The following is a 15,669-nucleotide window of genomic DNA, read 5'->3' as shown; positions in this document are numbered from 1 at the left end:
TAATCTAGTCATGTTTTACAGCTGCCCATGGGAAGTCTAGGAAATTGCATGTACAGCTGTAATCACAGGGTCAGCATTAATGCTTATTTAATAACCAGTTCTTTGGATATCTCTATTATTGAGATAAGTTTGAGACAAGATAGGAAGTGACCATTTCCTTCTTATACTTATTCTGACCCTCAGTATGGCTTTTCCCATTTACAACTAGGCACACATAACCACAGCAGTGAAACTAGGCTTATAAGAAAATTCTGACAGTGAGGATTTCCTCAATTTCATGTCAACCTTGTGAGTACACAGGAACACACAGGGCTCTATGCATAGTGTTTTGGGAAATGCTTGTACTTTCAGCTCTGTACTAACCCAGGACAGGGACTGAATCAAGCCTGCATTGGCCCTGGACTTAGCAACCATAAAATAAACTATCTTTATCTTTTGGCTTGATAATTACCAGAGAGAAGCATAGGAAAAAAATCTAAAAAAAAACCACAAACAGAAACAACTTTAAATTCTACAGCACTATTTCCTAATTTAACTTGTATGGTCAGTTTAGTTGAACACCCTAAGTACATGGAATCTTGATCAGGGGTGAGACTTTGTTGGTTTGTCCAGGTTATTATAATGTCCCAATATATCCCAGAGTAACTTGGGTAGTGAATAAAGAAATAATTGCAAGCTCCCCTTGAAGCACTGGGGAGAAAGGAGGAAATATTTAAACTCGCCATTTGGAGAACTTCTGATATTCTTGCAAGCAATGGAGACAGCCAAATCAATAGGCCAAGCCCTTGATCTTGGGGTTTGCCCCTATGAAACTTATTCCTGTAAAAGATACACTAAGCCTACTTAAAATTATGCTTAAGAGTCATCTCCAGGGAACCTCTTTTGTTGCTCAGATGTGGTCTCTCTCTCTAAGCTGATGCAGCAAGTGAACTCACTGCCCTCCCCCACTACGTGGAAAATAATTCCAGGTGTGTAAATCTCCCTGGCAATGTAGGACAGAAATCCCAGGATGGGCCAGGACCTGGCAACAAGTGACCAAGAAAGCCTTCTTGATAAAAAGGGGAAGGAGAGAAATGAGAAAAAGTTTCAGTGGCTAAGATATTTCTAACAGAGTTGAGGGGTTATCCTGGAGGTTATTCTTATGCTTTATATAGATGTCCCTTTTTAGTTTATGGTGTATTGGAGTGGCTAGAGGGGAGTGCCTGAAACTGTTGAGCTGTATTCCAGTAGCCTTGATTCTTGAAGAGATTGTATAATGATATAACTTTTACAATGTGACTGTGGATTGTGAAAACTTCGGGTCTGATGTTTTATCTAGGGGATAGACAGATAAGTAAAAAATATGCATTAAAAAAACAAATAATGGGGGGACAAAGGTTAAAATGAATTGGACAGATACTAGCTGTCAATGAGAGGGAGTGGTTAGGGGTATGGTATGTATGAGTTTTTTCTTTTTTCATTTTATTTCTTTTTCTGAAGTGATGCAAATGTTCTAAATATGATCATAGTGATGAATACACAACTATACGATAATATTGTGAGTCACTTATTGTGTACCATGTATGGAATGTTTGGTAAGATTTATCAATAAAAATATTTTTAAAAAAACTTTAAAGCACTAATAGCTCTAAGGAAACTATGATCAAATCACACAAATACTGCTTTAGATAAAATTATTTTACAGGCTACTTAATATTTAGGAGTGGAAATGGATTAAAATAGATCGCAATGGAAGACTTTAGAATTTGTCATTAGGAGTAAAAATGAATCCAGGTTTGAAGATATTGATCTCACAACAAATCACTAAAGACAAAAATTCGTACATGATGAAAGAAATTTCTCTTAAGTTTAAGGTCCTACAACAATTGTCAATTTTGCAGATTCCCCATATTCTCCTCAATGGAGATCTAACATCTTCATTCCCATTTAAAAAATCTAAGGCCAGTGTGTGCAGAAATTTAATTAAGGAACAAGCAGTTTTCATGTATAATCATTCTCCCACTGATCACTATTAAGACCTACTTCAACTCACTGTGAAAGTGGCTAAGAATTAGACAACAATTTTTTCCAGAATTCACTCGATTTCCATCATACTTTCAGATCTCATTAAAACTCCATCTCAATTGAAGTGACTAAAAATAATACTTTAACAGTAAACTATTTTAGCATATCCTCTCTTGTATGCTTCATACCTGTAGCTGGTTAACTTTAAAGGCTTTTGGAAATAGTTTGGGTGTTCAGTCAACAGACCATAGTTGTTGAAAGATGAATTTATCACCACAAACAAGGAGCACCTTCACCAGTAGTTTAATGTATTACCTAATTATTATTATTCAGTTGAAAAACTTGGCAAAAGCTATGTTAAAACTTTCGTATGCTTCATTCTTTTATACATTGGGTGAACACATCCATTATATAAAGGCCAAAAACCATGTTAGATTCTGGGGAATAGCAGATGAATCTGACATGGACTCTGGCCTCAAATTGTTCACAGTACAAGTTCCATTTAATATAATAAACATTTAAAGACTGCTATTGTGCTAGACATTGCTTTAGATCTAGGAAACAAAATCAGATTAGTTACAAATTGACAATGTTCTACTTGACTTCAGACATACATATAAGAGACTTAGTATTTACTTATAGACTAAGCATTATCACTCTATTATATTATATAATCAGATAACAATAAATGCAGACTGTGTATCTTGAGTTCCTAAAAAAGCACACTGACTTGAGGTCAAATGTCATGCCATCTATTTTTAGAAATGTTTTAGAGTTAAAAAGACTACTTGAAAAGTTTATGCCACAATTATCCTCTGCAAGGACCCCTGAAATACATCTCTTCTACACTTTAGAGCCAGGAAATGATTTCCCACTTCAATTGGACAGTAAGAGCTATATAACTTAATATGCAGAAAATTTCACTATTTTGTAAAAGCCCTTGAAGTTGAAAATTTCCTTACAGTATTATGTTCATAATAGACTTTAAATAAATAGAATGCAAAGCAGAAAAACCACATGATCATCTCGATTGATGCAGAAAAGGCATTTCACAAAATTCAACATCCTTTCCTATTGACAACACTTCAAAGAATAGGAGAGAAGGGAACTTTCTCAACATGATAAGGGGAATATATGAAAACCCCACAGCTAATATCATCCTCAATGGGGAAAAGCTAAAAACTTTCTGTGGTAGTTACATTCACCTGTCAACTTGGCCAGGTGAAGGCACTTAGTTCTGTTGCTGTGGACAAGAGCCAATGGTATATGAACCTCATCTGTTGCTCATTACATCCACAGTGGCTAGGAGGCGTGCCTGCTTTTGTAATGAATGATGTTTGACTTAATTGGCTCGTGCTTAAATGAGAGAGCGCAATGGAGCATAGCCCAAGCAGCTCAACATATCTCATCTCAGCATTCCCAGCTCAGCCCAGGTCTTTGGAGATGCAGAAAGGAATCACCCCGGGGAAAGTTGTTGGAACCCAGAACCTGGAGAGAAGGCCAGCAGAGATTATCCTGAGCCTTCCCACGTAAGAAAGAACCTCAAATGAAAGTTAGCTGCCTTTCCTCTGAACAACTAACAAAATAAATCCCCTTTTATTAAAATCCAATCTGTCTCTCAACTCAGAATGTGTTGCATTCTGACAGCTAGCAAACTAGAACACTTTACCCCTAAGATCAGAAACAACATAAGGATGTCCACTATCACCATTGTCATTCAACATTGTGTTGGAAGTTCTAGCCAGAGCAATTAGACAAGAAAGAGAAATACCAGGCACCAGACTGGAAAGGAAGTAGCAAAACTCTCACTGTTTGCAGATGATATGATACTGTATGTCAAAAACCCCGAAAAATCCACAGCAAAACTACTAGAGCTAATAAATGAGTACAGCAAAGTGGCAGGTGACAAGAGCAACACTCAAAAATCTGCAGTACTTTTATACACTAGTAATGAACAATCTGAGGGGAAAATCAAGGAAAAAATTCCATTTACAATTGCCACCAAAAGAATAAAATATTTAAGAATAAATTTAACTAAAGATACAAAAGACCTATACAAAGAAAACTACAAGAAATTGCCAAAAGAAATTACAGGAAACCTAAATAAATGGAAGGGCATACTGTGTTCATGGACTGGAAAACTAAATATAGTTAAAATGTCAATTCTACCGAAATTGATTTACAGATTTAATGCACTACCAATTAAAATCCCAAAAACTTACTTTTCAGAAAGAGGAAAACCAATAATCAAATTTATCTGGAAGGGCCCCAAATAGCTAAAAATATCCTGAAAAAGAAAAACGAAGTCGGAGGTCTCACACTACATATAAGGCATATTATGAAGCTACAGTGGTCAAAGCAGCATGGTACTGGCATAAAGATAGATATACTGACCAATGGAATCAAACAGAGCATTCTGATATAGACCCTGTCATCTATGGACAATTGATATTTGATAAGGCAGTCAAGCCAACTCACCTGGGACAGAACAGTCTCTTCAATAAATGGTGCCTAGAGAACTGGATGTCCACATGCAAAAGAATGAAAGAGGATCCATATCTCACACCTATACAAAAATTAACTCGAATGAAAGACCTAAACATTAGATCTAAGACCATAAAGCTTTTAGAAGAAAATGTAGGGAAATACCTTATCAATCTTATAATAGGAGGCGGTTTCCTAGACCTTACACCCAAAGCACGAGCATTGAAGAAAGAAACAGATACACGGGAACTCCTCAAAATTAAACACTTTTGTGTATCAAAGATCTTCATCAAGAATGTAAGAAGACAGCTGACACAATGGGAGACAATATTTGAAAATGATATATCAGATAAAGGTCTAGTATCCAGAATATATAAAGAGATTGTACAACTCAACAGCAAAAAGACAAACAAACCAATTACAAAATGGGCAAAAGACATGAACAGACACTTCTCAGAAGAGGAACTACAAGTGGCCAAAAGGCACATGAAAAGATGCTCAACTTCCCCGGCTATTAGGAAAATGCAAATCAAAACCACAATAACTATCATTCCACACCCATCAGAATGGCCATTATCAATAAAACAGAAAACGACAAGTGCTGGAGAAGATGTGGAGAAAGAGGCAAACTTATCCACTGTTGGTGGAAATGTCAAATGGAACAACCACTATGGAAGGCAGTGTGGCAGTTCCTCAGGAAGCTAAGTATAGAATTCCCATATGATCTGGCAATACCATTGCTAAGTATCTACTCAGAGGACTCGAGGGCAAGAACACAAGTGGACATTTGCACACCAATGTTTATAGCAGCATTCTTTACAATTGCCAAAAGATGGAAACAGCCAAAATGTCCATCAACAGATGAATGGCTAAACAAGCTGTGGTATATACATACATTGGAATATCATGCAGCTGTAAGACAAACTAAAGTTATGAAGTATATAACAACATGGATGGGCCTTAAAGACATTAAGGACATTATGCAGAGTGAGATTTGCCAGAAACAAAAGGACAAATACTGTATGGGCTCACTGATATGAACTGACATTAGCAAATGAACTTGGAGATTTTCAGTTAGTAACAAAGATCATCAGGAAATAGAAATAGGGTAGATATTGGGTAACTGGAGCTGAAGGGATACAGACTGTGCAACAGGACTGATTGTAAAAATTCAGAAATGGATAGCACAATACTACCTAACTATAATACAATATGTTAGAACACTGAATGTGAGAATGATAGAGGGAGGAGGCCTGGGGTTACAAATGAAATCAGAAGGAAAGATAGACGATAAAGACTGAGATGGTATAATCTAGGAATGTCTTGAGTGTATAATGATAGTGATTAAATGTACAAATCTAAAAATGTTTTTGCATGAGAAAGAACAAAGGAATGCCAATAATGCAGGGTATTGAATATAGATGGTAATTAATATTTTAAAACTTTAACTTATGTGTGAGACTAAAGCAAAAATTGTTTATTTGGTATAAAATTTATATTTTGACCAGTGCATTTCCTAATATAACTTATGCGGACAGCTTAATCGAACACCATAGTACTTGGAACCTTGAGTAGGGCATGAAATTTTGTAGGTTTGTTCAGAGTGATGGCCTGATAAATCCCAGAGTGATTTGAACAGTGAATAAAAAAGTATTTGCAAAGTCCCGTTGGGGAAATGGTGAGAAAGGGGGAAAATTCAATTTCCCCTCAAGGAAAATTCTTGATATTCTCACAAGCAGTGGGAACAACCCAAGTAATAGGCTGGGCCCCCAATGTGGGGTTTGTTCATATGAAACTTAACCCTGCAAATGATAGGCTAAGCCTACATAAAATGAGGCATAAGAGTCATCCCCAAGAGAACATCTTTCGTTGCTCAGATGTGCCCTATCTCTCTCAGCCAATACAATAAGCAAACTCACTGCCCTCTCCCTCTCTACGTGGGAAATGACTCCCAGGGGTGTGAACCATCCTGGTAACATGGGACAGAAATCCTACAATGAGCTGAGACTCAGCATCAAGAGATTGAGAAAACCTTCTCAACCAAAAAAGGGAAGAGCAAAATGAAACAAAATAAAGTGTCAATGTCTGAGAGATTTCAAACAGAGTTGAGAGGTTATCCTGGAGTTATTATTATGCATTAAATAGATATCACCTTTTTAGTTAAGGCGTAACAGAGAGACTGGAGGGAACTGCCTGAAAATGTAGAGCTGTGTTCCAGTAGCCATGTTTCTTGAAGATGATTGTATAATGATATAGCTTTTGCAATGTGACTGTGTGATTGTGAAAACCTTGTGTCTGATGCTCCTTTTATCTACCTTCTCGACAGATGAGTAAAACATGTGGATCAAAAGTAAATAAATAATAGGGGGAACAAATGTTAAAATAAATTTAGTAAATTGAAAAGCTAGTGAATAATGAGAGGGAGGGGTAAGGGGTATGGTATATGTGAATTGATTTCATTTTTCTTTTCATTTATTTTTCTGAATTGATGCAAATGTTCTAAGAAATGATCATGATGATGAATATACAACTACATGATGAAAATAAATAAACAAATAGGTTGCATGAATAATGAGTGTCAAACCAAACTTCACTTAAGTACCATTTCTCTTGTGCTTAAGTTGTCACTTTAGTCACTACTAGTGTCTCCCCATCTTCACAATATGAAGATTATCTAACTATAACCTTCTTTGCTTTATGTTTAATGTTTCCAAGTCATTTCTTCACAAGCACCTACATTTACCACCTTTAATCATCTTACTCATTCTTATAGACTCTTTCAGTTTCTCCAGGTTCTTTTTAAAGTGTTAGTGTCTTAAGATTCTAACTAGACATTATTTTTCAAATGTCAGCTTCTCTTAACACTTTCATAAATATTCATGCTGATTTTTCATATTGAAGCAGAAGCTGATACTTGGGCTATGGTCAATTGTGATTCATGTCTTTTCCTTCACTTAAAATAAATTAGTTCTACAATGAAAGATATTTTCTTCGGATTGGTCTTCATATCAGATGTTTAGATAAAAAATTCCCATGCCCCAGGCCAAGTGTACTGTTGAGTTAACAGCATTTGCTGGTGCCAAGTACATGGCTACAGAGATAAATAATGTGAGAAGCTTCCAGTTGAGTACAGGAGAGTGGCATTCATTCATGCAACAACAATGAATAAGAGATGGTATAGCCCAGTAGTCTAGCGTGTGGGCTTTAGCATAAAAATATTTCCATTCCAAAGCCTAATTTTTCACTTACTAGTTGTATGACCTTGAACAAATTTTCTAAACTCTCTATATTTCCATTTCTTCCTTGGTACAATAGACATGGCAGAAATATGTACCTCAATAGGTTTAGGGAAGAGTATATGAAATAATGTATGTAGAGAGTTTAGCATTGTGTTTGTAAGCCCTCTGTAGTTGCTATATATATGCATAAATGTGTATATAGATATAAGTATACATACATACACATATGTACTTACAGGTACACGCACACATATATAGCAATACTTTGTGCCAGGTACTCTGCTATGTATATAAATAACTATGATGCAAAGCAGAATAGGGGAAAAAAGAGAGAAACTGTAGAGCAATAATAGACACTTAGGCTGAGCCAACTGCCTCCTGAAGTGTGGTGTGCATGTGTGCTTCCTCCTTCAGAGTCAGAAGTAGTCTCAGAGGGTCAGCAGTTCTGATCCTACAGGTAGAAGCAAGATAAATATCCCAATCTTAGGGAGCAAAACACAAGGAAAATGGCAGTCAAGCTCTATTATATGGAAACCCACCCTCCTTATTTGGATTCCTCTATGTGACTACTTCCTTCCCAAGTACAGGTCTGCATAGGTAGGGTCATCTGTAACTCACAGCTTACGCATATTCAGACTATTACAGAGGAAAGTTTGCACACATAAGAGGTATTTAATAAATAAAAACTTGTAAAACTTTATTGGAAGCAGGTGTTTGAGTCCTATTTTATGGAATGTGAGCCTAATGAGAGGGATTATATATATTATTGTGAGGTTGTTCCACTTGTGAATGATGATGGGAATATAAGCACATGCCTCACAAGCTAGATTATAAATTTCCTGTTAGGATAATACCATCTGTACAACTATTTATCATTTTATATTTCTCCCTTTCATTTCATTCTTTGTGGAAAGCTAATGTTCTGCAATGCATTGGCAGGCAAAATTTATTTTAGGGTGAAAAGTAATTTTATAAAAAACAATACAATCGCTAAATGTGAAAAAATATCCCAAAGATTTGAGAAGATTTATTAAACATAACTGGAAAATACATCCCTTATATGAAGGCATTCATAAAGTGAGATAACTTCTCTTTGCAGAAGTTCTCTGAAATTTACTTGTTGTGCAGAGTCAACTTTCAATGTCAGAAATTACCTGGGAATAAGCGAAAATTTTTTCTAATTCCTACAAGTCAAGAAGTATTAATATGCAGCCAAATAACAGAAGTAAAATAAAACTTTATGGGAGAAAAACAGGAATGCACTGGGAGAAAAAGGATAGAAAAGCGTAAAACACCAATTTAAAGACAATGTTAAAATATAACCCAGGAAGGGTCACAGTGGCTCAGCAGGCAGCGTTCTTGCTTGCCATGCTGGAGACCTGGGTTTGATTCCCAGTGTCTGTTCATGAAAAAAAAAAAAAAAATGTAACCCAACAACAGCAAAAAGACTCTATAAAGAATACCTACCATCTTGATTACATTTGTCAACTTTTATTAGGGAAATCTCTAAGAACATGATATTCCATCATTTCTTACTTCTTCTATTCGTACCTGGAAATTGCTCTTCAGAATGTTTGAAAGGTGAAAATATTTAGTACAGTTTTGTTTCATGTCTTTCCTAATTATTGTGTCTTGATTGGACAGTTCATCTTTTATCGCCCCATTAATCTTGATGCCAAATTTTGAAGGTGTTGCCAACATTGTCCATTTGGGTTCCACAAGAAGGGTGCACAGGAGCCATCTTTCCAGAGAGCCCCCCCACACCACTCTGCTTAACCACCATCCCAGGGCAGAGCACAGAGTGTTCCCATGTGCTTCAGCAGTAATTGTGCCAAACCAAGACCTCAGGAGCTGGTGAGTAAGGTCCCTGGCTTCAAGGAGCAAATAATCTGGGGTTTTCTTTGCATGAATAACCTCACCTGCTCCTCCAAACAAATCTGTGAAGTAGTTATTTTTATTATTCCCATTTCAGAAATGAAGATCCTGTCTTCAAGAGTTTAGAACATTTTCCAAGGTCACACGCCTAGACAGTGGTGGCATTTGAGTCCAGAGCCTATATTTTTAGCCATTATGCCATTCAACAAATACATTTGCATCGGATAAATCAACAAATGACTAAATGAATGAATGATGTATACTAAAAATGAATTAAGCACCATGATCACATCCCTATTCAAGCTCTCTACTTTCTTTGAGATAAAAGTCCCCAAATTGAAATTAGAGCCCAAAGACCATGCCTGGTATTATGGACACTGCCATTCAATGACTGAGCTGAAGTGGTGAATAGAAGCATTAGTAGCCAGAAACTGTGTCCTAGAAATACTGATTTAATTAGTTACACATTTAAAATCTTAGTATATGAACTGACTAAATCAATCAAAAAATGAGTCTAATATATTACATTTCATCGATTCTAACAACTAACTGTTGTGATATTTTATAAATACAACCTAAATAATGTAAAAATTTCAAGATTCTATTATAAAATAAGTATTTGCTAACATTTTGGCATTATTTATCAATATAAATGTGAAGTAAATTTCTTTCAAACATACTGTATTTCCGATGTGTCTACTTGACTAGGCTACAGTCCCCAGTCATTCAATAGGAGTAATCTAAGTGTTACTGTGAAGGTATTCTGTAGTTAAGATTAAAGTTCATAATCAGTTGACTTTAAGTAAGGGACATGATCAAAGATAATCTGGGTGGGTCAAAGTCAACCAGTTGAGAGGCCTTAGAAGAGGAACTGAAGCTTACCAGAAAAAGAAAAAACACTGCTAAAGGACAGTTGCTTCAGCCTGTGCCTAATCTCCAACATGTCCTTCCTGATGATTTCCCTTACAGATTTCATACTTGCCTAGCCAGCCCACCAGAATTACAGGAGTTGATTCATTGCAATAAACCTCTTAATATACATCTCCTATTGACTTTGCTTTCTCTGATTTAACCCTGACTAATACAATTACTCTTACACTCTTGGATATCAAAGAGGTGTGGTTATTCTAGTCAACTGATCAGCCTCTATTCATGAAATGCACAGGATTTGAGAGCAATATAAAACTTAGCAACGGCTACATCTTCCTACCACCATTTTAGTGAGATATAAATTAAAGAACATGACACTGACGTGTGGATTTTTTTTTTAAAGTAGTAAAATATATTAAAAAGAGAGAGTACATGTTAGGGAGGTTAGCGCAGACATGCCCAAGGAAGGGACATGCTCTGAGTGGAGTGGGCTAGTTTGTTTTATAGGAAAGTTTTGTTGGTAGTAGGTTTGCACAGTAACCTTTGAATACTAGGTGTCTTCTTTGTTCTAGGAGGAGATAGCTAGCAGAATTTGTGGTTTATTTTCACATACCTAAAATTTGTCTTTCAGCAAATGGTTAACAATCTTTATGACCCTATGCTTCCTATTATTAGCCAACAGTTTGCTTTGGGCCCAGAATTTTACAAGCTTCTATGGTTTGGGGAAGTTTCAATGGTTTGGGGAGGCTTTGGGGCTTCTGGGAAATTTTTGTCCCAGGAAGTCTGAAGCTGAAGTTTGCTGCACAGTATTAGTTCCTTTGGAGCCAGATAAGAAACAACGGACTTGCAGTTCTCTGTTAACTCTTTCAGAGCTGAATAGGAAACCAGGGACTTACAGTTGACCTATTTTATCCTGCTTCAATCCCCCTCCTAGAAGAGTTCAATCCCTTTAATAGACGTCTGGATTTTTAATAACAACCCTGAAGTCTGATTTGTCTTTGTAACTACAGTGGTTATCACATAGCAGGTATTCAACAAATGGCTGATCAGTGCATGAATTAGTGAATGAATGAATTGATTTGGCTGGCAGTTCTCTTGAGCTTTATCTCTCCGATTCTTCACTGCAAAGTTTGGGGTACATCAGTTACAAGACCCCAGTACCAGAACCCATAGCTCACTCTTTAGAAGTCCCATGTGGACTTCCTATTTTTAAGATAGTGATTTATATCCACAAATTTCATAGTTCTCTTATCCAAAATCCCATTGGAACAACCAATGAAATATAAAAACACAGCATCATTACAGAGAAACAGGAAAATGAGCCAAAGATAAGAAACTTCTAAAATGTGGCCTAAGACCTCTTATCTTGTCACCAGATGTCTGTTTCTAATTATAAATAAGTAAATAGGTGGTTTTGGCCACTGCCACTATTCTTAAGTATTTGTTATCAGTGATTTACTCAAATCATTGTTAGAGAACAACACAGCTCTTTGAATGTTCTCTAACACCATAAACACACAGCCAGAACTCTCTAACTAGGCTCCATGCCCTTTCGTCTGAGGAAATGACTCCTGACACTCTTCCTATCATGGTTTTGACTCTCAGATGTTGGACTCTTTATGGCTTCATAGCTTGGCTCTCTCACCAGGCTCCACTTGGAGCTGATGATCAGCATGCAGAAATGTGCTCTGTTTCAGATGAAGCCCCAGGGCACTGGCTGGTGTAGGTTCATTATGCAAAAGAGAGAAAGAAAGAAAAGAAAACCCCCCTTCATTCTACATTGCCCCTAAAGCTCAAAGAACACCATGTATGTCCCAGGAACAGTTCTAAGAAATTTATACACACTTATTCATTTAATCCTTCCAAAATCCTGTGAAATACATTTGCCGGGGAAGTTACAGGCATCCTTAGGGACTTTCTCCCAGCCCTTACTTATCCCCCACCTTTTCTCATCTTGCTTGTTTGTGTGCAGGTGTTTATTATATTTCCCTCCATGCTTATTTACATGTAGCTGTTTGGCATGCTTCTATTCTTGGTTGTTTATATGTAGTATTTGGTATATTTCCGTTTGTTCTTGTTTGACTGCTGGTGTTCAGTATGTTTTTACCTATTTGTGTCTTTGGTCTAACACAAGTCTCTTGTAAACAGTATATGGATGGATAATATTTTTTTTATCCATTCTGCCAATCTGTGTCTTTTTATTGGGGAGTTTAAGCCATTAACATTCAATGTTATTACTGTAACAGCAGCACCTACTTCAACTATTTTCACCTTTGGTTTTCATGTTATATCTTATTTTTATCTCTCTTCATACCCTTTCAGTTACCCTTACTGATAACCTTCATTTCTACTCTCCTCCAAGTCTCTCTCTTCTGTCTTTTCCTTTCAGCTTACAAAACCCCCTTCAGTATTTCTCATAGGACAGGTTCCTTGTTAATGATGTCTCTCTGTTTCTGTTTGTAAATATTTTTAACTCTCCCTCAGTTCTGAAGGACAGTTGAGCTGGACAAAGAATTCTTGGCTTACAGATTTTCTATTTCAGTACCTTAAACTATTATACCATGCCTTCTTGCCTCCCTGGTTTCTGATGAGAAATTGGCACTCAGTTTTATTACAGTTTCCTTGTTCTGTGGTAAATCACTTTTTTCTTGCTGCTTTCAGATTCTATTTTTATTTTTGGTATTTGACATTGTGATTAGTAGTATGTATCTGGGAGTAAGGCTATTAGGATTTGTTCTGTTTGAAGTATATTGCTCTTCTTGGATGTGTATATTTATGTCTTCCATAAGATTCGGGAATATTTGGGCTATTATTTCCTCCAATATTTTGTCTTCCCCTTTTCCCTTCTCTTCTTCTTCCGGAACATCCACAATATGTATGTTTGTATACTTTGTGCTGTCATTCAAAATCCTGAGACTCTGCTGAATTTTATCCATTCTCTTCTCTATCTGTTCTCTGTCTGTAAGATTTTGATTGTCCCGTCTCCTAGTTCACTGATTCTTTTTTCTGCTAGTTCAAATCTGCTGTTTTCTCTAGTGTATTTTTCATCTGTTCTATTGTGCCTTTTGTTCCCATAATTTGTATGTTTCTTTCTATACTTTCAAATTCTTATGCTCACCCAGTGTTTTCTTAATATCCTTTATTTCTTTAGTCATATTTTCCTTCACCTCCTTGAACTGATTTAGGAGATTTGTTTGAATATCTTTTATTAGTTTTTCCAAATTCTATGTCTCCTCTGAAACGTTAAGTTGTTCCTTTTACTGAGCCATATCTTCTTGTTTCTTAGTATGGCTTGTGGTTTTTTGCTGATGTCTAGACATCTGATCATCTTAATGAGTTTACTCTGGGGGTCAGTTTCTCTCTCTTACTTAGGGATTCATTACTGATTGGTTTTGTGTTAAGGCTCTTCTTTGACTCTCGATTCAACTTATTCTAGACTTTTAGAATTGTCCATGTTTAACTGATCATATTTTTTTCAGTTATTCTTCGTTTGATTCTTGCCCTGCTTATCCAGTACAATTTTGAGGATTACACTATTTGTGCAATTGTTTCACTTCCAGTAGAAAGCATCACTGAAATCTTGATCAGTTCTGGTTTTGTTCTGGTTTTGTTTGTTTGTTTTTTTCTTTTTTGGTAACTCTATAGTTTTTGTTTTGTTTTTTAAACACTCCTTTCATTGAAGCTAACTGTTTTTATGTGGAGGGCAATTTCTGGGAAGAGAGTCACCCCAGAAAGGACTTCACCAAGTCAGTATTTTCCAGCCCAAACAGGGCCAAACACACACGAAGGGGGCAAAGAACAGCTCCAAAAGCCCTGTTGAAAGATCCCAAAAGACTTTTTGACAAGTCCCTGAAGCTGTGCTTTATGGGCTGCCCATCAGATGATGCCCTTCAGCAAACTATTCCCCACAACCCTAAGTATGCACTGTGTTTTCAAACCTCCACCACCTACACACATCTCTGTTGGGGATAGGATTGAAATACAACATGACACACATACACACACACATTACTAAAATTCCAGTAATAGTGAAATTTCCATTATTTTATTAATAATCACTTATGAACATCTAAAATACCATACATATACAACATAACATGTATCAATGATTGTAAATCCTGAAGTGCCTTCTGAAGCACAATGGCTGTGAATTTCAGTATTCATATTAGTATACTTTACAGGAAATTAAATCTCTTGAAAATCAAGAGAGGTCTATATGGTATCTGTGCTGCAACCTATGGCCTTTCTGTCCAGCGTGTAATCCCCAGGAATAAGACAATCTCTAGGACCAAGTAACAAGACGCCTCTAAGCTGGCCCTGCAGAGCCCACTACATTTACTACAGTTTTTTTGTGATTCATCATAATTGATGGAGCAAACCTCCTGTTGTTGCTGATCTCCCTAACACCACTTCTGTGTCCCCTTTCCAGACCCACCAGGGTAATCTACCATCCATGAGGTGTGCAGTAAAGGATGCCACTCAGTCTAGTACCCTACAATAGCATATACAAAACATTTCACTCACCACGAACCAAGTGTGGATTATTTCACCAAACTGTCACAACAATCCCATGAGTTAGTACCTGCATTACCCCATTTTATAATGAAACAACTGAGGCTGAAAGAAGGTAAACAACTTTCATCAAACCAACTACTAGTAACAACAGATCCAGAATATTTTTACCCAAGACATCTGTGTGAGGACTTTATTGCCTAAATCTCAATCCAGACACTGAGATTCCTTGTTTACTCCTCTTAAATCATGCTCCCTGTTATCTATGCTTCCTGAGGATGCAAACTTGGTTTCATTCCCTTGTACCCTTTTCCGAGATCACTACATGTCCTTCCATCCAAAGCCAACTATTCTAGCCAATACTTCACAGAGCTTTCATCTTATCTCTCATCTCTGTTTAGGCAAAAGATGTTACCTTCAATGTGCTACTTTTATTTTAAACAAATGTTAAATCCTTTGATTTTCAGGAAGCTAACAGTTACTCTACAGAGGCAGAAGTGATGTTAACAGGATATATATGTGTATGTGTGTGTATACATACACACACACACACATGTCACCATGGTCAGTAGGGAAGATAAAAATCAATAAAACCTATTAATTCTGGAACTACAACTGAGGAAAAAGAATTCTACCTCAAATCTATTCACTCTTCTGATCCTATAGTCTTATTGCCATACAGCTA

The 15,669-nt window shown here is 36.6% G+C and overlaps 1 protein-coding gene and 1 long non-coding RNA gene across 12 annotated transcripts in view; one reads left to right on the top strand and one right to left on the bottom strand.

Moving 5' to 3' along the window:
• PDE1C (phosphodiesterase 1C) overlaps positions 1-15,669 on the bottom strand; it is a 708,660-nt gene that overhangs the window by 166,259 nt on the left and 526,732 nt on the right. The gene's annotated exons all lie outside the window — the stretch shown is intronic.
• LOC143650075 (uncharacterized) overlaps positions 1-15,669 on the top strand; it is a 67,979-nt gene that overhangs the window by 51,021 nt on the left and 1,289 nt on the right. The gene's annotated exons all lie outside the window — the stretch shown is intronic.

The sequence above is a fragment of the Tamandua tetradactyla genome, chromosome 1 (assembly GCF_023851605.1).
Source record: "Tamandua tetradactyla isolate mTamTet1 chromosome 1, mTamTet1.pri, whole genome shotgun sequence".
Lineage (NCBI taxonomy): Eukaryota > Metazoa > Chordata > Mammalia > Pilosa > Myrmecophagidae > Tamandua > Tamandua tetradactyla.
This window is presented reverse-complemented; position numbering and strand designations above follow the sequence as displayed.